The 22,940-nt window shown below is 47.0% G+C and overlaps 1 protein-coding gene across 19 annotated transcripts in view; it reads right to left on the reverse strand.

Moving 5' to 3' along the window:
* RUFY1 (RUN and FYVE domain containing 1) overlaps positions 1–22,940 on the reverse strand; it is a 278,993-nt gene that overhangs the window by 226,042 nt on the left and 30,011 nt on the right. The window lies entirely within an intron of this gene.

Genomic DNA, 22,940 nt, shown 5'->3' on the forward strand with positions numbered 1-22,940 from the left:
CAGGATACAGATGTTTCAGGCTTGGTAAATAAGGGAAGCAGTGAAGGGGTGGTGGTGGACACAGGGGAGGTAAAAGAGAGAGAATAGACAGGGGGACCAGGCAAGGGGAGCAGGCAAGGGGTGGTGGTGGACAGCCGAGGAAAAAGAAAGAAAGACAGAAATACAGAAACAGGCTAAGGAGAGAGAGAGAAAGAAATAAAGACAGACACACACACATATATTCTAGCACCCGTTAATGTAACGGGCTATAAGACTAGTATAAATATATTTTATTACACAGAAAACTAAAGACATATAATACATTGGAGCCAACTTTTCATAACGATTGATTGTGCTAAACCCAATGGAAGTTATCCAATCCTGGGCACAATCAGAGAATTTGTTCAATATTTGGGAGTGCCAAAGCACCCACAGAGCTGGATCCTATGTTTAAGAATGATACAGAATGTCCAAAGTCATGTCTCAATACTGTGACAAAGATAAGAACTGCTTTCATTTTGTCTTCTACTTCACAAGCAGGCAATGCAGTATTTAGCACCATATAAGAGAGGTTTTCAGAGTTCCAAGAAAAAAGTTCACATTCACTATAAACAAATCAGCCTCTATTTTTTTCCCTCACTTGTTGCATCAGCCAAAAGGCTTGTTTCATTGGTTCGAGGTATCGGCAGCGATTCCCACACGCTGCCTGTTGCTAATCCAGAAGCCTCCCCTCTGTTGCGGAGAGACTTCCGGGTTAACAGCAGGCAGTGTGTGGGAATCGCTGCCAATACCATGACCTGATGAGGCTGATACAGTTGAGATTCTGTGCGAGAAAGGAGAAATCTGCATGACTGTGCAATTCTGCAGAAATTCTGTGTTGCACAATCGTGCACAATTACACCAGGAGAACCGTATTTTTTGCTCCATAAGATACACCCACCTGTAGTGCAGAATTTTTTTTTTCTTGGTTTTTCCTCTTAGTAGCATAGTAGATGACGGCAGATAAAGACCCGAATGATCCATCCAGTCTGCCCAACCTGATTCAATTTAAATTTTTTCTTCTTAGCTATTTCTGGGTAAGAATCCAAAACACTACCCGGTATCTGTGCTTGGGTTCCAATTGCCGAAATCTCCATCAAAACCTACTCCAGCCCAACTACATCCTCCCAGTCATTGAAGTCCTCTTTAGCCCATCCTCCCCCAAACAGCCATATACAGACACAGACCGTACAAGTTTGCCCAGTACTGGCCTTAGTTCAATATAGCACAGTTACTTACCGTAACAGGTGTTATCCAGGGACAGCAGGCATATATTCTCACATGTGGGTGACGTCATCTACGGAGCCCCGATGCGGAAGCATTTTCAAGCAAACTTGATTGAAGATTTAAGTTTGCTCTGCTGCTCCACGCATGCGTGCCTTCCTGCTCCACTAGGGGGTGCATCTCCTCGTGGTCTCCAGTTCACTTAACTAGCAAAGAAGCCAACCTCAGGGAGGTGGGCGGGTTGTGAGAATATATGCCTGCTGTCCATGGATAACACCTGTTACGGTAAGTAACTGTGCTTTATCCCAGGACAAGCAGGCATGATATTCTCACATGTGGGTGACCTCCAAGCTAACTGAAAAGGGATGGAGGGAAGTTGGCAATTTAAGCGAATAGATTTCGTAAAGCCGATTGGCCGAACCGGCCATCGCTCCTGGATAGTGAGTCCAGACAGTAGTGGGAGGTGAAGGTATGAACCAAAGACCACGTGGCAGCCTTGCAGATTTCCTCAATGGGTGTGGACCTGAGGAAAGCTACGGAGGCTGCCATCGCTCGGACTTTGTGTCCCGTTACTCGACCATGCAGCGCGAGACCAGCCTGAGCGTAGCAAAAGGAGATGCAATCGGCCAACCAGTTGGACAAGGTGCGTTTGGAAACTGGGTGACCTAACCGGTTTGGGTCGAAGGACAAAAACAGTTGTGGGACTTTCCGGTGTGACTGAGTGCGTTGGAGGTAAAAGGCCAACGCTCTCTTGCAGTCAAGAGTGTGGAGCGCCACTTCTCCGGGGTGAGAGTGGGGCTTGGGAAAAAACACAGGCAAGACAATGGACTGATTGAGATGGAAATCAGACACTACTTTAGGCAAGAACTTTGGATGGGTGCGGAGTACCACCTTGTCGTGATGGAATACCGTGAAGGGTGGGTCCGCTACCAGAGCTTGTAACTCACTAACCCGCCGGACGGAAGTGAGCGCGAGTAGGAAAATTACCTTCCAAGTGAGGAATTTTGGATGGCATTTGTCTAGGGGCTCAAATGGAGGTTTCATTAGTTGAGCCAGAACCACGTTAAGGTCCCAAACCACCGGGGGAGGTTTGAGAGGGGGGTGGACGTTCAGAAGACCCTTCATGAAGCGAGAGACTAAGGGATGGAGCGAGAGGGCTTTCCCTTCCAGGGGCTGATGAAAGACCGCAATCGCACTGAGGTGTACTCGAATGGAGTTGGTCTTTAGGCCGGAATGAGATAATTGAAGTAAATAGTCTAGGACCAGAGGGACGGGGACCGACACCGGGTCCTGGCTGTGGGAGGAGCACCAGGTTGAAAATCTGGTCCATTTTTGGGAGTAACAGGTTCTCGTCGAGGTCTTTCTAGAGGCCTCCAATATCTCCTTGACTGATTGAGACACGGGGAGAGCAGTCAGGGGGAGAGATACCAAGCGTTCAGATGAAGAGATTGAAGATTGGGATGTAACAGCGAACCCTGACCCTGTGATAGTAGAGAGGGAAACAGAGGCAGAGGCAGTGGATCTCTGACACTGAGTTGAAGTAGAAGGGAAAACCATGGCTGGCATGGCCAGCGAGGGGCAATCAGGATCAGGGTGGCTTGTACTGTTTTCAGGTGGACAAGCGTCCGCAGTATCAGAGGAAACGGCGGGAACGCGTACAGGAACCTTCCGTCCCAGTCGAGGAGGAAGGCGTCTGCCTCGAGCCGGTCCGGGGAGTACATCCGGGAGCAGAAGAGAGGTAGCTTGTGGTTGTGGGGGGATGCGAATAGATCTATTTGAGGCGTCCCCCACTTTTCGAACACCTGTCGTAGGGTCTGAGAGTGTAGTGACCACTCGTGTGGCTGGAGGAGGCGGCTGAGTCTGTCCGCCAGACAGTTCTGTTCTCCTTGTATGTACACCGCTCGAAGGAAGGTGCTGTTGGAGATTGCCCATTTCCAGAGGCGCAGGGCTTCCCGGCAAAGGGGCCAGGACCCTGTTCCCCCTTGTTTGTTTACGTAGTACATTGCTACCTGGTTGTCGGTACCTACCTTGCCTGTTTACGTAGTACATTGCTACCTGAGAACCACTCGGTCGTGGAGCAGATGTTGAAAAGCTACAGCTGCGAGATAGATGGCCCGAAGCTCTAGCACGTTGATGTGGCAGCGACGGTCTTCTGCTGACCACATCCCTTGGGTGCGTAGGCCATCTAAATGGGCTCCCCAAGCGTACTCCGACGAGTCCGTGGTGAGTATCTTGCTGTGGGGTGGGGTGAGGAAGAGCAAACCTTTGGAAAGATTTGAAGAGTCGGCCCACCAGCGGAGCGATCGTTGCAAAGAAGGCGTAACTGTCACGGGGCGGTCGATCGGGTCCCGGTCTTGACGCCATTGAGAGGCCAGGGTCCATTGAGGAATTCTCAGATGGAGGCGGGCGAAGGGTGTGACGTGGACGGTGGAGACCATGTGGCCCAGAAGAGTCATCATCTGCCGAGCTGATACTGAGGTCAGCAGGGAAAACCTTCGACTCAGACTTACTAACGCCTTTAGACGCGGAGGGGGGAGGAAGGAACGGAGGCGAACCGTATCCAGCGTGGCCCCGATGAACTGTAGGGACTGGGAGGGGCGTAGTTGGGATTTTGGGAAGTTTATCTCGAACCCCAGACTTTGTAGGTAGGTAATAGTCTGTTGGGTCGCTGAGATAACCGCTTCCCTGGACGGGGCTTTGATCAGCCAGTCGTCCAGGTAGGGGAATACCTGGAGGCCCTGGGAGCGTAAGGTTGCTGCGACTACCACGAGGCACTTGTTGAAAACCCGAGGTGACGATGCTAGGCCGAAGGGGAGGACACGGTATTGTAGGTGCCAGTCCCCTACCTGAAAACACAAGAACTTGCGGTGAGCGGGGTGCACTGGGACATGTGTGTACGCCTCCTTGAGATCGAGGGAGCAGAGCCAGTCGCCCTCGTCGATCAGGGGGTAGAGTGTCGGTAGGGAGAGCATCCAAAATTTTTCCCGTACCAGAAATTTGTTGAGGCGTCTCAAGTCTAGTATTGGGCGTAGGTCTCCCGTTTTTTTCAGTACCAGGAAGTAACGGGAGTAGAAGCCCTTCCCCCGTTGGTCGGGGGGAACCTCCTCCACTGCTCTCAGGCGAAGCAGGTCTCGAGCTTCGGAGAGGAGTAGGGGTAGCTGTGTCCGGTTGGGAGGGCAATTCCTTGGGGGATTGTCCGGAGGAAAGGCCCGAAAGTTGAGAGAGTATCCTGATGAGATCACGCCAAGGACCCATGCGTCCGACGTGACTTGTTCCCAGCGAGGGTAAAAGGCTTTGAGCCGACCCCCGATGGGAAGGAGGCCTGGGACTATGGCGGAGGGGGCCCGCCCCCTTCTGCGTATCCCGTCAAAAGGACGGGGATGGTTTGGTAGTCGCAGGCGGTTGGGACTTGGGCATGGCCCGGTGGTGGGCTTGCGGACGCCTGGGTGGGGGCCGCGAGAAGGCAGGGGTGGATTTTTGTGGGTAGCGGCGCGGAGGGGCCCTATACGGCCTGGACGCGGGCGGTTTGGGCTTTTGTCGGACAAGGGAGGCAAACGAGCGTTCATGTTCGGAGAGGCGTTTTGTAGCCGCCTCGATAGTGTCATCGAACAGTTCTTTTCCCACGCAGGGGAGGTTAGCCAACCGGTCCTGTAAGTTGGGGTCCATGTCGACCAGGTGTAGCCAAGCTAGTCGGCGCATGGCGATAGCAAAGGCTGCCTCTCTGGAGGAGAGTTCGAAGCCGCGTGGAATAGATGGAGGCGTAGGTTGGAGAGGGATTCCAAGAGCAGGCTAAACGCTCCTTGGCGGGAGGCCGGTAGGTCAGTTTCAAAGGCTCTCAGTAGTCCGATGAGGTGTTTGAGGTAGGATGTGAAGGTGAAAGTGTAGCTTTGCACCCTAGAGGCCATCATCGCATTTTGGTATAGTCTCCTGCCGAACTTTTCTAGGGTTCGGCCTTCTCGGCCTGGGGGGACCGCCGCTGAGACCCGGGAGGGGTGGGCCTTTTTTAGGGAGGATTCTACTAACAGCGACTGGTGGGAGAGCTGCGGTTGTTCAAATCCCGGAAAGGGTACTGTGCGGTACTTGGCCTCCATTTTGGAGGGCACGGCTGTGACCATATAGGGGGTCTCAAGGTTCCTGAAGAGAGCCTGTTGGAGTATTGGGTTAGGCGGCAAGCGAAGGGACTCTCTGGGCAGTGATGGCATATCCAGTTCCGCTAGGTATTCTTTAGAGTATCTGGAGTCGGACTGGAGGTCTAAATTCAAAGCGTGGCCCATGTCCTGGACAAAGCGCGAGAAGGATGGTCGGGATGTTCCCGAGGCCCCGTGCGGGGTCGGTGAACGAGACCTCCGTCGGGTGGAGAAGGAAGGGGAGGCTTCCCTCGAGTAGCGAGGTTCCTGCTCCGATCCAAGCTCCGAGGCCGGGGAAGCACTGTGAAAGTGTTGCAGGATCAGTGTTGTGAAAGTGGATCTCCGACGTCTCGAGGAGCCCCTCGGAGACGATGCCGGGGTTCGGGGTACCGATCGATATCGGATCGGTGACCTCGACCCGGACTCCCTTGGTGAAAGCCCGAGACCTCGGATCGGAGCCCCGGTCCGAGGGGGAGTTCGGAGGATGTGTGGGTTGGAGAGTGATAACTCTGCCACCCTCAGCGGTCCCGTACGAGGTGTAGGTGAACGTCCTCGTAGAGTGGGAGAACCCCGGGCCTTCTTAGAGGTACGGCGGTTCGAGGTTTCTGTCGGTTTGGCCCGACGTTTTGCCCTGTGGCGGTCTGTGGAGGGAGAGCGCCTCGGCGAGGAGTCCGAGGAGGATGAGATGCGGCGAAGTTTGCGCACTTTTCCCCGAGGTGGCTCGACGCGAGGCTCAGGGCTCTGGCACATGCGGGGTCGAGGTCGAGGCAGAGGCCGGTTGTAGATGGGCCATTGCAGCGGACAGCTCCGACGAGATCATTGCTCGGAGTAGGTCCTGGAAGACGGGCACGGACAGCATCGAAGGCATGTCCCCTGCCTCGGTGCACTCCACCGGGGGCGACCTCGTATCAGAGTATTCCCGTGTGGTGGAGGCACGGCCCGAAGGCTTGGAGGGCTTCGTCGGGGCTGTAAGCATGGGACTTCCGCCATGCGTCGCCGGTGTCCCCAAGGTTGGTTTCTTCACTGGTACAGAACCTGAAGAGGGAAGAGGGGACTTACCCGGAGCCGAGGCTTTCTGTTGTCCCGAGGATTTCGGAGTCGAGTCTCGAGGCGATGCCGAGGTATTCGGGGCCGAGGTCAAGGCCGGGGCCGAGGCCGGGGCCGACCTAGAGGGTTGGTCTGGGGCGAAAAGATCCGCCATGCGGGCTTTCCTTCGACGGAGGGCCCGGTTCTGGAAAGTAGTGTGATAAGGCAGTGGCTGCTGCCAGAAGGATTCTGGGCTGTATAAAGAGAGGCGTAGTCAGTAGAAGGAAGAAGGTGTTGATGCCCCTGTACAGGTCATTGGTGAGGCCCCACTTGGAGTATTGTGTTCAGTTTTGGAGACCGTATCTGGCGAAAGACATAAGAAGACTTGAGGCGGTCCAGAGGAGGGCGACGAAAATGATAGGAGGCTTGCGCCAGAAGACGTATGAGGAGAGACTGGAAGACCTGAATATGTATACCCTAGAGGAAAGGAGAGACAGGGGAGATATGATTCAGACGTTCAAATACTTAAAGGGTATTAACGTAGAACAAAATCTTTTCCAGAGAAAGGAAAATGGTAAAACCAGAGGACATAATTTGAGGTTGAGGGGTGGTAGATTCAGGGGCAATGTTAGGAAATTCTACTTTACGGAGAGGGTGGTGGATGCCTGGAATGCGCTCCCGAGAGAGGTGGTGGAGAGTAAAACTGTGACTGAGTTCAAAGAAGCGTGGGATGAACACAGAAGATTTAGAATCAGAAAATAATATTAAATATTGAACCAGGCCAGTTACTGGGCAGACTTGCACGGTCTGTGTCTGTATATGGCCGTTTGGTGGAGGATGGGCTGGGGAGGGCTTCAATGGCTGGGAGGGTGTAGATGGGCTGGAGTAAGTCTTAACAGAGATTTTGGCAGTTGGAACTCAAGCACAGTACCGGGTAAAGCTTTGGATTCTCGCCCAGAAATAGCTAAGAAGAAAAAAAAAAAAAAAAAAAAATTTAAATTGAATCAGGTTGGGCAGACTGGATGGACCATTCGGGTCTTTATCTGCCGTCATCTACTATGTTACTATGTAGCGCACTGGGGGCAGGAGTCGGTTGGATGAGCGGCCCCCAGGCAGAGGATGCACCGGCGATGCGGGTCTGTGATGGAAAGAAGCCGCTCGCACCGGGTGCACTTTTTAAAGCCGGTCAAAGGCCGGGACATAGAATCGAAAGTGGCCGCGGCTTGAGTAGCCACGCGGCCACGGAAGCCTCCGGGTCGATCAAACGAAGCAGGAATCAAGTTGAAGAAGGTAAAACTTTTGCGCACAGCGACTTAAACAATGAAAAAACAAGAAAATCACGGTGCTAGAAGGCAGTTGGGGCAGAGCCTGAAAAAACACGACTTCTAGGCTCAGCGGAAAATTTTGAACTGGAGACCACGAGGGGATGCACCCCCTAGTGGAGCAGGAAGGCACGCATGCGTGGAGCAGCAGAGCAAACTTAAATCTTCAATCAAGTTTGCTTGAAAATGCTTCCGCATCGGGGCTCCGTAGATGACGTCACCCACATGTGAGAATATCATGCCTGCTTGTCCTGGGATAATTAATATTATTTTCTGATTCTAGATCCTGTGTGTTTATCCCACAATTCTTCTTACTCAGTCACCGTTTTCCTCTCCACCACCTCACTCGGGAGCGCATTCCAGGCATCCACCACCCTCTCAATAAAGTAGAATTTCCTAACATTGCTCTTGAATCTACCACACCTCAACCTCAAATTATGTCCTCTAATTTTACCATTTTCCTTTCTCTGGAAAATATTTTGTTCTACGTTAATACCCTTCAAGTATTTGAACGTCTGGATCATATCTCCCCTGCCCCTCCTTTCCTCTACGGTATACATATTCAAGGCTTCCAATCTCTCCTCATACGTCTTCTGGCACAAGCCTCCTATCATTTTCATCGCCCTCCTCTGGACCGCTTCAAGTCTTCTTACGTCCTTCGCCAGATACGGTCTCCAAAACTGAACACAATACTCAAGTGGGGACTCACCAATGACCTGCACAGGGGCATCAACACCTTCTTCCTTCTACTGGCTATGCCTCTCTTTATACAGCCCAGCATCCTTCTAGCAGCAGCCACCGCCTTGTCACACTGTTTTTCCGCCTTTAGATCTTCAGACACTATCAGCTCAAAATCCCTCTCCCTGTCCGTGCATATCAGCTTCTCACCTCCCAGAATAAACAGTTCCTTCCGATTATTAATCCCCAAATGCATTACCCTGCATTGAATTTTAGTTGCCAGGCATTAGACCATTCCTCTAACTTTTGCAGATCCTTTTTCATATTTTCCACTCCCTCTTCGGTGTCTACTCTGTTACAAATCTTGGTATCATCTGCAAAAAGGCACACTTTTCCTTCTAACCCTTCCGCAATGTCACTCTCAAACATATTGAACAGCACTGAACCCTGAAGGACTCCACTATTCACCTTTCCTTCCTCCAAGCAACTTCCATTAACCACCACCCTCTGGCATCTGCCCAACAGCCAGTTTCTAACCCAGTTAATCACTCTGGGTCCTATCTTCAGCCCTTCAAGTTTGTTCAACAGCTTCCTATGAGGAACCGTATCAAAGGCTTTGCTGAAATCTAAGTAAATTACATTTGGCATATGTCCTCGATCCAGCTCTCTGGTCACCCAATCAAAAAATTCAATCAGTCTTTATGAGGAATACCCTGTATCTCCTTTGTCTGTTGAATCGCTAACAATAAGGGTTCTAAAACAATATCAAAAAGCAAAGGAGACAATGGACATCCCTGTCTAACTCCCCTATGCAAAGTGAAACGTTTAGATAAATTATTATTAACTAGTCTTATAGCCCGTTACATTAACGGGTGCTAGAATATATGTGTGTGTGTGTGTCTGTCTTTCTTTCTTTCTCTCTCTCTCTCCTTAGCCGCTTTCTTTCTTTCTGTCTTTCTTTTTCCTTGGCTGCCCATCACCACCCCTTGCCTGTTCCCCCTGTCCATTCTCCCTTCCTTTTACCTCCCCTGTGTCAACCACTACCCCTTCACTGCTCTCCTTATGCAGCAGCAGCCCTTCTCCCTTTGTTTTACCTCCCCACTGTCCAGCAGCACCTCTTTCCTTCTCCCCCTGACCAACATTAGGCCTCTGTTCCTTTTTCGTCACCACCCTGTCCATCAGCACCTCTTCCTTCTCCCCCTATCCAGCAGTAGGCATCCTTTCCTTTTTCTCCCCCCTCCTCCTTCTTATCCCTACGATACACTTACCTTGCTCTGCCCCTGATCAGAGGTTCCCGACAGCCGCCCAGTTGCACCCATTGGAAAAGTTCCCTCTGCCACATTCTGCACCCCCCCTGACGCGACTCCCGCTGTCTTTCTTTCTGTCTCTGTCCCTGGCGTTCTTTGTCTGTCTGTCTTTCTGTGTATCTCCCTGCCACTGTGTATTTCTTCTTTTCTTTCTGTCTCCCTTCCTGTCTGTCTGTCCAAAGCAGCATTCCCTCCCCCCACACCAGTTCCCTGTGCAGCAGCATTAGCGTTTCCTCTACCCCACTTTCCCTTCCCGCGGGCCCAACTACAAACCTAGTGATTCCAGCAGCGTGTGCAGCAGTCTCCACACGCTGCTTCGGGTCCTTCTACTGCCCTTATTTGCTCTGCCGCGTCTCTGATGACATCATCAGAGACGCAGCAGAGCAAATCAGGGCAGTAGAAGGGCCCGAAGCAGCGTGTGAAGACTGTTGCACACGCTGCTGGAATCGCCACCGGGCGGCGGGGTCAGTTAAAGAGCCCGGGCGGAAAGTTGCTGGGCTCCTCGGTAGGGGCGCTGAGCGGCCATGATCCCTCTCCTCCGATACCCCGCCCGCTGGAGATCGGCGGCTGCCCGACTGGTGGAGGCGATTGGCGCCGCAGCTCTGTCCCAGCGGCCTCCGAGCGGCGGCGCTGGGCGCATGAGAGGAGCCTGCTGCCCGAAGAGGAGGAGCGGCGATGTCTGAAGAGGCTGAGCTGCATCATAGACCTCAACTGGCTGCAGTGGTGGTAAGCCCGATGCGTGATAAGCACGCATGCGCACTCTCATGTCTGCGACGGATCAGGGAACACGACTTTAGAGTGCGCATGCGCGACTAACATTTTATTATTATAGATATATAATCTTGCCATAGGAGAGCTATACAAAGTTTGAATCATTTGAATAAATCCAGAACCTATACCAAACCAATCCAACGCCTGATACATGAATGTCCATTCCACTCTATCAAATGCTTTTTCCGCATCTAAAGATACAGTGAAAGCCGGTTCATTCAAGTTTTTTGTTAAATTTAATGTGTGAAAAGCCAATCTTGTATTACTAGACGAATGTCTGTTTTCAACGAATCCAGTTTGGTGTACATCAATAATAAAAGGGAGAGCCTTAGCTAACCTCAATGCCAATGTTTTAGGTAATAATTTTCCATCCACATTAATTAAAGATATAGGCCTGTAATTTGAGACCAAAGTGGGATCTTTATTTGGCTTTGGAAAAGCAATAGTCAAAGATTCTGCCATAGTACCTGTAATACAACCATTATTTAGTTGAAACTGATATAAATTTATTAAATGGGGTAATAAAGAAATTTGGAAAGATTTATAAAATTCCACAGTAAAACCATCCCCACCTGGATTATTTAGTTGAAACTGATATAAATTTAGTAAATGGGGTAATAAAGAAATTTGGAAAGATTTATAAAATTCCACAGTAAAACCATCCCCACCTGGAGCGGATCCAACTCTAAGAGATTTCAACGCTGTTTCTAATTCTTTTAGTGATATAGGCTCTTCTAAACTTTTTTTAATGTGATCAGGAATTTTTGGACCCTCAATAAATTTTAAGAATTCTAAACCATTATGTACTTTATCAACATAAGACTCGGAAGAATACAAATCTTTATAAAAAGTAAGAAACTGTTTTAATATATTTCCAATCTGAGTATGTATGTTTCCTTTATCATCCTTTATTGCTATTATTCTTGTTCTTCTCTTCTTTGCTTTAAGATAATTTGCAAGTAATCTTCCTGCCTTATTTGAATTTCCATAATACAAGGTTTGTTGAGAAAACAAATCTTTCCTTGCCATTTTTGAATATAACTCATTATATTTACCCTTTGCCTTTAAAAGAGCCTGCAATGTATCTTGTTGCCATTTATCAACTAGTTTAGATTCCAAATATTTAATTTCTATTTCCAAATCAGAGAATTGTTTAGCGATTTGTTTTTAATATACGCAGAATATGAAATAATATTACCTCTTATAGTAGCTTTAAAAGCATCCCATAATATTTCTGTACTAATATCTGCTGAAGTATTTATTTGGAAAAACTCAGATATCTTAAAATTAAGTTCTTCAAGAAAAGCTGAATCCTCAACCAATGTATTATCAAATCTCCAAATTGATCTATAATTATCCTGTTCATCAAACTTAACTTTAATCCACACCCCTCCATGATCTGATAAAATAATTGGATCAATGGAAGCTTGTGTTACTTGCTGTACCAATGAATTTGATACCAAAATATAATCAATTCTTGAAAAAGACTTATGAACTTTTGAGCAAAAAGAAAATTCCTGATCATTAAAATGAAGTATTCGCCATATATCTTTTAAATCACAAGATTGTACCAAATTATCTAACCCCAATGATTTTATATTTTTGCTTCACTTTTTATCCATAAAAGGATCCATAACAGCATTAAAATCTCCAGCTACTAATTTAGAAGCAACCAGTGGGAGTAGTAATTGTTGCAAATTTTTGAAAAAATCATTTTGATTCGAATTAGGGGCATAAACATTAAATAAAGTCAAGGTATTATTTCCCATGCTCATTTCAACCTTAATCCACCTTCCTAAAGGATCAAAATCTATCATTTTAAAAGAAGCTGAACATTTATTATTTATTAAGATTGCTACTCCTGCTTTTTTCCCTACTGCAGGGGCAAAAAAACAATATTTTACCCAATCCCCTTCGAGTTTCTTTGATTCTATAGCTGATAAATGCTTCTCTTGGATATAATAAATATCAATCTTTTGTTTTTTCAAAAATGTAAGCATTTTTTTCCTTTTCACTGGATGATTGAGACCATTAACGTCAAGTGAAAAATTTTTAATCTCCATTATATATATTGATTATATCATATCTCTTCCAATTTTCAAAGATCAAATAATATATTAAAATATGATTACACACCATTTTCCATATTAACTCATTTTGCGTAATACACCACATTAAGTTATCATTATACCCCTTACTATTACCCATCCCCTCCTTCCCCTCCCTAATTAATGACATTAAAAACTTGGAACCGCACGTATAAGTTCAGGTACAACCAGATAAGTCCCCAATAGACCACAAATATAACTCAATTTTATATTAAATTAATCTTGTTTATATTTATCTTATGTATAATATAATATGAAATAAAGCCGTAACCAGAAACCCCCAACCCATATTTCATACCTCAAAGAAATACCTCTGACCTAACTATTCCAATATCAATGACTTTAGAAATTCAATAAATTACTTAATTAGACAGAACATGGACCACCTTCCCAACTCTACAATGGCCTGAACTGAACCGACTATATAAAAAATACAGCCACACCTCATGCGATTTGAACAACTGCCCATCGTATCTACTCACAAATGCCTCCCCTAAATTCAAAACCAGCCTCATGCAGTGGATACAAAGCACTCTCATAGAAGGCCAATTCCCACAAGATCTAGGAGAGATCATAATCACACCCATACTGAAAGACCAAAATGGTCCTGTAGACACACCTACCAACTACAGACCGATCGCTTCAATCCCACTCTATGTCAAGCTGATTGAAGGACTTGTGGCTCAATACCTCTCTAACTACCTAGCAGACCACAATATACTTCACTCATCCCAATCAGGATTTAGATCTTACCACAGCACGGAAACTCTACTAGCAACACTACTGGACATAGCCCGACAACACCTCAGTAAAGGTCACAGGATCCTAATTATCCAACTAGATCTTTCCGCAGCCTTTGATCTAGTTGATCATACCATACTACTCCAGATACTTGATGCAATAGGAATCTCAGGGGTGGTGTACAACTGGTTCCAAGGATACCTTAAAACAAGAACTTACAGAGTTAAGATAAACGACACGAAATCCAACACATGGTCTAATCCATGTGGAGTCCCTCAGGGCTCTCCACTTTCACCCATTCTATTCAACCTCTACATCTCTTCCCTTGGTACCACTCTAGACAACCTAAATGTAACATCCTTCAGTTACGCAGATGACATAACTATCCTCCTCCCCTTCGAAACCCAAGACAACTCCGCTACCGGACACTTGGAAACAATACTGGACGAAGTAGAAAAATGGATGACAAATCACAAATTAAAACTAAACTCGGATAAAACCAAATTCTTAATGCTTGAAACGGACAAAATCCCATCCATAACAGACCTGGAAATCAAAACTACCAAATACCCAATCCAGACCTCCCTCAAAATCCTGGGAGTGCTGATAGATAGATGCTGCACTATGCAGACTCAAATTAACAAAACTACCCAAAAAGCATTTTTCACAATGCGCAACTTACGAAAAATAAGGAAATTCTTCGACAAAGAACACTACAGGATCATTGTTCAATCCCTGGTACTAGGACTTGTGGACTACTGCAATATCCTATATCTACCATGTCCTACAAAAATGATCAAAAAACTACAGACCATTCAGAACACGGCTCTCAGATTAATCTATTCCCTCGGAAAATATGACCACATAACTAACGCCTACCTAGACTCACATTGGCTACCGATCAGAGCCAGAATCCAATTCAAACTATACTGTCTAATCTTCAAAGTACTCAACGGTACAGCACCTGCCTATCTAATCGATCGCCTACACCGGAACCTTCCACCCAGAATAAGAAGAACACTTGACACCATTCTCATACCCACCACTCAACGGCACTCATCGTAAAAAGCTTTACGACAACCTCATAGCAACGCATGCAGCAAAACTCGAACCCTCCATAACCAGATTATTAACCCCGGGAACTACAGGCCGGTGAGCCTGACTTCAATTATAGGGAAGATTGTTGAAGCTATGATCAAGGACGGCATTTGCGAGCACATCGAGAGAAATGGCCTACTGAGAACAAGCCAGCACGGATTCTGTAAGGGAAGGTCGTGCCTAACGAACCTTCTGTACTTCTTTGAGGGAATAAGCAGTCGGGTGGACAATGGGGAGCCCATAGACATCATTTACCTCGACTTTCAAAAGGCTTTCGACAAGGTGCCACATGAAAGGCTACTTAAGAAGCTGTGGAACCACGGGGTGGGAGGGGATGTGCACAGATGGATCAAGCACTGGTTGTCGGGAAGACTGCAGAGGGTTGGAGTAAAGGGTCAATATTCTGACTGGCGGGGAGTCACGAGCGGTGTGCCACAGGGATCGGTGCTGGGGCCTTTACTCTTTAACATATTCATCAATGACCTGGAAAAGGAGGCAAAGTGCGAGGTTATAAAATTCGCAGACGATACCAAACTGTGCGGCAGAGTTACGACCAGGGAGGAGTGTGAGGACCTACAAAGGGACCTGGACAAGCTGGAAGACTGGGCAAACAAATGGCAAATGCGCTTCAACGTGGACAAATGCAAGATCATGCATATAGGGAAAAAGAACCCGTTGTTCAGCTACAAATTAGGGGGGGTATTGTTGGGAGACAGCAGACTCGAGAGAGACTTGGGTGTGCTGGTAGATGCATCACTGAAGCCATCTGCACAGTGCGCAGCAGCCTCGAAAAAAGCCAACAGGATGCTGGGCATCATAAAGAGGGGCATAACAACCAGGACGCGGGAAGTCATCATGCCATTGTATAGAGCTATGGTGCGTCCACATCTGGAATACTGCGTTCAATATTGGTCGCCGTACCTCAAGAAGGACATGGCAGTGCTTGAGAGAGTCCAAAGGAGAGCAACGAAATTGGTAAGAGGGCTGGAACACTGCTCATATGCCGAGAGGCTGGATAGGCTGGGGCTCTTCTCTCTGGAGAAAAGGAGGCTCAGGGGAGATATGATAGAGACTTTCAAGATCATGAGGGGCATAGAGAAAGTGGATAGGGACAGATTCTTTAGACTGAAGGGGACAGCAAATACGAGGGGACATTCTGAGAAACTGAAGGGAGATAGGTTCAAAACAAATGCAAGGAAGTTTTTTTTCACCCAAAGGGTAGTGGACACTTGGAATGCGCTACCGGAGGAAGTGATCAGACAGAATACGGTACAAGGATTCAAACAGGGATTGGATGGATTCCTGAGGGATAAAGGGATCGTGGGATACTGAGGGAGGAGCTGGGAGGTAACACAAGTATAGGAAGTAAATCAGGTAATGAGTATAAACTAACCTGGTCGTGCATGTGCAAGACCGGAGGGCTAGGACTTCGATAGGAAGGCAGGACTTAGATGGGAAACCAAGGTGGCAAGGGAGCCCCTTCTGATGATTCAGACAGGTCTTGACCTGTTTTGGGCCGCCGCGGGAGCGGACTGCTGGGCGGGATGGACCTGTGGTCTGACCCGGCGGAGGCACTGCTTATGTTCTTATGTTCTTAAGACTGGACATTTCCAGTAGTGTTGCAGTACATAGAATCAAGAATGTGTCAAGTTACACATTCTTGATTCTATGTACTGCAACACTACTTTACTTTATTCACTTGTTCTAGGTGAACGTTCATGTCGCCCAGTAGTAGGTTATATGTTCCTTTTAGGATGTTGGTGGTGAGGTATTCGAAGAACTCTTCTCTAGTATTAGACCACTTTCTTGGGGGGATATAAAATAGTGTCACGGTTAGTGCCTCTTCTAGTTGGGTGTTGGTGATCTTACAGGTTAATATTTCTAGGTCGTTTGTGGTTTTTGCGTCTATTTTGCTATATTCAAAGGATTCTTTTAAAATTATCACTATACCGCCCCCTTTTTTCCAGTCTCTAGATAGTGGTATTATTTTGTAACCTTGGGGTAGCATTTCTTTCATAATCATTTACCTTGATTTTCAAAAGGCTTTCGACAAGGTGCCACATGAAAGGCTGCTTAGGAAACTGTGGAACCACGGGGTGGGAGGGGATGTGCACAGATGGATCGAGCACTGGTTGTCGGGTAGAATGCAGAGGGTCGGAGTAAAGGGACACTACTCTGACTGGCGGGGAGTCACAAGCGGTGTGCCACAGGGATCGGTGCTGGGGCCGTTACTCTTCAACATATTTATCAATGACCTGGAAAAAGAGGCAAAGTGTGAGGTTATAAAATTTGCAGACGATAACAAACTGTGCGGCAGAGTTAGGTCTAGGGAGGAGTGTGAGGACCTGCAAAGGGACCTGGACAAGCTGGAAGACTGGGCAAACAAATGGCAAATGCGCTTTAACGTGGAAAAATGCAAGGTCATGCATATAGGTAAAAAGAACCCGTTGTTCAAATACAAATTGGGGGGGGCATTATTGGGAGACAGCAGTCTTGAGAGAGACTTGGGTGTGCTGGTAGATGCATCACTGAAGCCATCTGCACAGTGCGCAGCAGCCTCGAAAAAAGCCAACAGGATGCTGGGCATCATAAAGAGGGGCATAACAACCAGGACGCGGGAAGTCATCATGCCATTGTATAGAGCTATGGTGCGTCCACATCTGGAATACTGCGTTCAATATTGGTCGCCGTACCTCAAGAAGGACATGGCAGTGCTTGAGAGAGTCCAAAGGAGAGCAACGAAACTGGTAAGAGGGCTGGAACACTGCCCATACGCCGAGAGGTTGGATAGGCTGGGGCTCTTCTCTCTGGAAAAAAGGAGGCTCAGGGGAGATATGATAGAGACCTTCAAGATCATGAGGGGCATAGAGAGGGTGGATAGGGACAGATTCTTCAGGCTGAAGGGGTCAACAGGCACGAGGGGGCATTCGGAGAAACTGAAGGGAGATAGGTTCAGAACAAATGCAAGGAAGTTTTTCTTCACCCAAAGGGTCGTGGACACTTGGAATGCGCTACCGGAGGAAGTGATCAGGCAGAGTACGGTACAGGGATTCAAACAGGGATTGGACGGATTCCTGGGGGATAGGGGGATCGTGGGATACTGAGAGAGGTGCTGGGATGTAACACAGGTATAGAAAGCAAACCAAGTAATAAGTACAGAAACCCAACCAGGTCGTGCATGTGCAAGACCGGAGGGTTAGGACTTCGATGGAAAGATAAAACTCAATGGGAAACCAAGGTGGCAAGGGGGCCCCTTCTGGTGTCTCAGACAGGCCGTGACCTGTTCGGGCCGCCGCGGGAGCGGACTGCTGGGCAGGATGGACCTGTGGTCTGACCCAGCGGAGGCACTGCTTATGTTCTTATGTTATGTATCTGTGTCTGAAATCATCCATTTTTGGTCAGGCATAGCAGATCGGGGTTTGTTTGTGTCAGCCAGTCGTGCAGTATCTGGGCTTTGTTTCTTACTGATAGGGTGTTTAGGTAATATCCCTTGAAGTTGGCATATTTAGTTGTGGTAGGAGTATTAGTACATTCTATTGTTTTCAATTTCCTTTCCTTGATCTTGTTACTATGGTGTTTGGAGGAGTTTCGTGTTCTGTTTATCACGGGTATTTGCATTGGGCCTAGCTTTGAAAAGTCATGTAGAAATTGACGTGGGCTAGTTGGTTTACTCATTTTGGTTGGCCTGTGCCAAGAAAAATGAATAGGGATTGGTTTGGGGTTTTTTTCATCATTACACCAGCTTCTATAACATTTTAAGTAGAGAATCTCCAGTATAAGTATGTATTTGTTTAGAAACGCCATGTTTTGTTGTTGTTTAGTTTGGGTGATTGAAATATAATGATTTCGGCAGTAAGCAGTAATATGCAGTAATACTATATATATAGTAATAGCAGCAGTGATTTTTTTTTCCCCACAATAATAAGCAGTAATAATATCTGTTGTCAGTAGTAAGCAGTAATGTGCAGTGATAAGCAGTTGTTATACTTATCTTAAGAAATTTAGAATCATGCGGAATCCTCTCTTCACTGTTCGTCGCTTCACAAAGGCGTGCACTAAGGCGCAGGCGCCTTTGCCGTGCACTAAGGCGCAGGCGCCTTTGCCGTGCGCCTTCGCCGGCGCGCCAAAAGGCAGTGCGCCGTTGGAGGGATCAATTTAATGGAGCCCCCGCTGGTTTCGGGGGAGGGGCGGACTGCCTCGCGCTCCCCCGCAGGATCGGGCCCCGCTTGCTGCTTCTTCTGCCTTCCCGCCGGCTCTCAGTGCGGGTAAAGGCAGTGCGCCGTTGGAGGGATCAATTTAATGGAGCCCCTGCTGGTTTCGGGGGAGGGGCGGACTGCCTCGCGCTCCCCCGCAGGATCGGGCCCCTCTTGCTGTTTCTTCTGCCTTCCCACCGGCTCTCAGTGCGGGTATAGGCAGTGCGCCGTTGGAAGGATCAATTTAATGGAGCCCCCGCTGGTTTTGGGGGAGGGGTGGACTACCTCGCGGTCCCCCGCAGGATCGGGCCCCTCTTGCTGCTGCTTCTGCCTTCCCGCCGGCTCTCAGTGCGGGTATAGGCAATACGCTGTTGGAAGGATCAATTTAATGGAGCCCCTGCTGGTTTCGGGGGAGGGGCGGACTGCCTCGCGCTCCCCCGCAGGATCGGGCCCCTCTTGCTGCTTCTTCTGCCTTTCCGCAGGCTCTCAGTGTGGGTATAGGCAGATCTGCCTCTAACATCAGGGCTTGCAGATCATGAACTTTGTTACTTAGACTGCGAGCATTTGTGGTCATCACTTTCCAGATATTTTTCAGTGGTAATCTCCTTTTTCTTATAGATTTTTGTTTCGTTTCACTTTCCGTTGCAATACTAAGAAATGAGTTGCTGATATTGTTTATGTTGCAATCTTTACTACTATCACATCTTTTCTTTTGCCGGGGGTGGTCTCTATAATTGTCCTTCATACATACACCACCCCCACCTTCTAGTTTAAATGCCTAGAAACATATTGTCTAAATTTCTCTGCAATGTTTCTTTTTCCTGCTATAGTAATAAAATTTGCGGACGACACCAAACTATTTAATGGAGCTCAGACTACAGAGGACTGCAAAGAATTGCAAAGGGACTTGAACAAACTAGAAGAATGGGCGGCGAAATGGCAGATGAAGTTCAACATTGAGAAATGTAAAGTATTACATGTGGGGAGCAGAAACTCGAGGTACAACTATACAATGGGAGGGATGTTATTGAATAAGAGTACCCAGGAAAGGGATTTGGGGGTAATGGTGGACATGACAATGAAGCCGTCGGCACAGTGTGCAGCAGCCGCTAAGAGAGCGAATAGAATGCTTGGTATAATCAAAAAGGGTATTACAGCCAGAATGAAAGAAGTTATCCTGCCGTTGTATCGGGCGATGGTGCGCCCACATTTGGAGTACTGCGTCCAATATTGGTCGCCGTACCTTAAGAAGGATATGGCGTTAAGTCGAGAGGGTTCAGAGGAGAGTGACACGTCTGATAAAAGGTATGGAAAACCTGTCATATTCTGAGAGAATGGAGAAGCTGGGTCTCTTTTTCCTGGAGAAGAGGAGACTTAGAGGAGATATGATAGAGACTTATAGGATCATGAAGGGCATAGAGAGAGTAAAGAGGGACAGATTCTTCAAACTTTCTAGTAATAAAAGAACAAGAGGGCATTCGGAAAAGTTGATAGTAAGTTCTTCTTTACCCAACGTGTGGTGGACACCTGGAATGCGCTTCCAGAGGACGTAATAGGGCAGAGTATGGTACTGGGGTTCAAGAAAGGATTGGACAAATTCCTACTGGAAATGGGGATAGAGGGGTATAGATAGAAGATTACTGCACAGGTCCTGGACCTGTTGGCCACCGCGTGAGCGGACTGCTGGACACGATGGACCTCGGGTCTGACCCAGCAGAGGCATTTCTTATATGTTCTTATGTAATATGTAGCCTATCAGTGCAATATAGCTTCTTGACCTTCCATGTATGTCCCCCATCTCCTATATACCTAAAATCTTCTTGATGACACCAGGCTTTGAGCCATCTATTAAAGTCCTCTGTATTTTTCACTCTTTGCTCTCCCTTTCCATATGCAGGCAGTATTTCAGAAAAAGCTAAAGTGCTTATTTCCTCCCTTGAAGCCACTTTAGATAACTTAAATGTTACATCCTTCAGCTACGCAGACGGCATCACCATACTCCTCTCCTTCGACCCATCAGAGCCCACCACTACAGCAAAACTGGAAATAACCCTAGATGTAGTGGAAAAATGGATGATAGACCACAAACTGAAACTAAACTCAGATAAAACAAAATTACTTCTGCTCGAAAAGGCCAAATCTCCCACCATTACAGAACTGAAAATTAAAAACACCAAATACCCAATACAGCCCGAACTCAAACTCCTAGGAATAACGATAGACAGATGCTGCACAATGCAGTCCCAAATCAATAAAACATCCCAGAAAACTTTTTTAATTATGAGAAATCTACGTAAAATAAGAAAATTCTTCGACCCAGCACAATTCAGGCTAATTGTCCAATCCCTAGTCTTAGGTCTACTGGACTATTGCAATTCCCTCTATCTACCTTGTCCTGCCAGCATGATAAAACAACTTCAGACTATACAAAACACTGCCCTCAGACTGATCTACTCTCTGAGAAAATATGATCATATTACAACTGCCTTCCTAGACTCTCACTGGCTGCCTATGCAAGCACGAATTCAATTCAAATTCTACTGTATATTATTCAAAGCATTAAACGGCTCCGCCCCCCCCTATCTAAACAACCGCCTAAACCAGATCCTCACCTCAAGACAAAGAGGAACTCCGAACCCTTTTGCCTTCCCTCCACTCAAGGGCACTCAGCGCAAAAAGATGTTTGATAACCTTCTGGCGACGCAAGCAGCAAAACTTAACCACTCCATCTCCAACCTGTTGACGGCAACGGGTGACTTCAAAACTTTTTGAAAAGAAATCAAAACCTTACTTTTCAAAAAATTTATCCAGATATCTTAACCCAACCCTTCCCCCTCCTCCTAGATAAATTCTCCCCCAAAACCTCCACTTAAATAATCTCTTCCTCCCCAAAACACCAACCAAGTATTCAGATCCCTGAAATGTTACGTAATCTTATTTGTACTCTAACTGTAATCTATTTGTTATATCACACAGTAACGTACAGTCAATTTAATATCCAATTTGCAAGTTCTTCCAGAATTAATCCAGGTACCTCTCTTCCCTTGTAACCAAAAAAAAACAAAAAACCCCAAAACTGTTGTAACTTCACTGGAAATGTCCAGTTAGCTCTTTTGTAATCTGCCTTGAACTGCAAGTTATAGGCGGAATAGAAGTCCCTAATGTAATGTAATGTAATGTAATGTTTACAAAAGGTTTCAAGCCCTCACCAAGCTCCCGAAAAGCTTTCTGTGCTGCAAGTGTGGTGTTGTTGGCCAGGTCATTTGTTCCCAGATGGATAACATCAGTGTTAAAATCCTTAGTTTCTTCCTTAATTATAGTCAGTATTTGCCTGGAACTCCTGGTAGCTGAGGATCCTGGAAGACATTTCACTATTTTGGTCTCCTCGCCTTGTGTTCCAAGGTTAATGCCACTGATGATGGAATCCCCCAACAGTAATAGTTTTCTGTTTTTGGCTTTTTTATTTGTGCTTAGGGTGCACTTGTTCTCATAAGAACATAAGCAGTGCCTCCGCCGGGTCAGACCACAGGTCCATCCTGCCCAGCAGTCCGCTCCCGCAGCGGCCCAAACAGGTCAAGACCTGTCTGAATCCCCAGAAGGGGTCCCCTTGCCACCCTGGTTTCCCATTTAAGTCCTAGCTTCCCATCAAAGTCCTAACCCTCCAGTCTTGCACATGCACGACCTGATTGGGTTTCTATACTTATTACCTGGTTAGCTTTCTATACCTGTAATACATCCCAGCACCTCTCTCAGTATTCTCGAGTTACCTTCATTGGTTCCAGTTCCACCTCCCTTCTGTTTTCTTGAGTATCGCAATGAACTAGTGGAGCAAAGGAATTCTGTAGAGGTAATATTTGTGAAGGTGGATGTTTCTGTGTTACATGTCGCAGTCTTCCTGAGCCTACTGTGACCCATTTATTCCTGGGCTGTTTTATACTTTGAGGTAGAGGTGGTAAGTTGGTATGATTTTGTGGAGTGATGGAAGCTGTTTTAATTGTATTCAATTCCTGTTTAAGTTTGCAGAGCTCCTCCTTAATACTAGCAAGTTGAAGACAGATAGGGCAAACCTTAAGCCTCCAAATAGTGTGTCTTGGAATTAAAGCACCACAGTGTTTGCATAATATAAAGATCATCTTGATTGGTTGTGAAGTGATTTGATTTGAGTAGTCCTGATTATTTGGGTCTCTATATATGAACAGTGGTCCCTGGGGTGGGTGGGACTATAAGTCTTACCCTTATTCCTATGAAGAGGAAGAGGAAATAAGATTTAACAGAGGAAAGAGAAGGGTTTATTTTTTTGCTTTTTTTAAGTAAGAAACAAGGAGGA

This window comes from Geotrypetes seraphini, chromosome 18, assembly GCF_902459505.1.
Source record: "Geotrypetes seraphini chromosome 18, aGeoSer1.1, whole genome shotgun sequence".
NCBI classification, from domain to species: Eukaryota; Metazoa; Chordata; class Amphibia; order Gymnophiona; family Dermophiidae; genus Geotrypetes; species Geotrypetes seraphini.